The sequence below is a fragment of the Triticum dicoccoides genome, unplaced genomic scaffold (genome assembly GCF_002162155.2).
Source record: "Triticum dicoccoides isolate Atlit2015 ecotype Zavitan unplaced genomic scaffold, WEW_v2.0 scaffold120470, whole genome shotgun sequence".
NCBI lineage: Eukaryota > Viridiplantae > Streptophyta > Magnoliopsida > Poales > Poaceae > Triticum > Triticum dicoccoides.
In genome coordinates, this window is record NW_021184069.1 from 940 (window position 1) to 1,930 (window position 991).

The 991-nt window shown below is 39.0% G+C and overlaps 1 long non-coding RNA gene across 1 annotated transcript; it reads right to left on the reverse strand.

Annotated features, from left to right (window-relative positions):
- Window positions 1-418: 418 nt before the first annotated feature.
- On the reverse strand, window positions 419-989 carry LOC119343240. Its single transcript, XR_005165976.1, has 3 exons — window positions 936-989; window positions 660-749; window positions 419-564 (listed from the first exon to the last, which is right to left on the reverse strand). It is a non-coding gene; the product is annotated as an uncharacterized LOC119343240 (long non-coding RNA).
- Window positions 990-991: the final 2 nt, after the last annotated feature.

Below are 991 nucleotides of genomic sequence, written 5' to 3' on the forward strand. Positions count from 1 at the left end.
AAATGAATAATGGGCAGAACAATCTGATTATTTATCAACCATGTTTCTACTTTCTTTATAGCAGCAAGAGGTGTGCTTAATATAAAGAAAGAAATGCCTCCATCATATATAGATATGTCTCAGTATTGATGCAAATAATTTGCGTGCTAGTCTGCTAGTATATATATCTACATGAGGGAGCTGGCACAAAGTACAGCTACAGAAATTCTACAAATAGCTGGCTTGGCAAAAACTTGACAAACTATTGCTGCCAAATTAATTCTAACTAATACCTTTCATCACTTTTCTACACCATACTACAGGCCACATCCATGTGATACAGAAAGGCTTATCCAACATGACAAAGAGGTCGCACTCATACCAATTTGAACTAAAATCAACAGTGCAAAAGAGCACCAAATGAGTAATTCTTTGTTAGAGAAGCACAGGTAGTCCTCTTAGTTCAGATAAAACTAAATTCAGGATAATAGCAGTTAGGTAGTTTTTCGAACCCAAGAAGGTCAGTGACCTGTGCGACAATTCACGGCTTCATCATGTCCGTATGCACCTTTGACATGTGTTCACCTAAACACAACAAAAGAAACAAATGTTTACCTTGGACCTACATCAGATACCCTCTCTACACTCTTCGCCTCCCATTGAACATGAACCAAAAAAACCTGGTGGTTGAGCTTGTGGGCGAACTTCCATATCTTGAGCATCTCAGCATGCTTGTTTGAGAATTGGGTATCCCGATCAGCCAACATCCTCTGCAAAAACCACGGCAAATCAGACGACCTCTCAAAGATCTGAAGAACAGGAAATTAATAGATACTCTGAAATCAAATGGCACATGCGGTTAGCGATCTGGAAATCAAAAATCAAATTATATATGGAGCCTTTGGCCAAAAATTAGATGATACTTTGAATATGAGCATGGAATATGGCAATCCCACCTGAGAGGGTTCTGGTGTTCATATCCATTCACTCTCACTGGAGCTATTCATGCTTT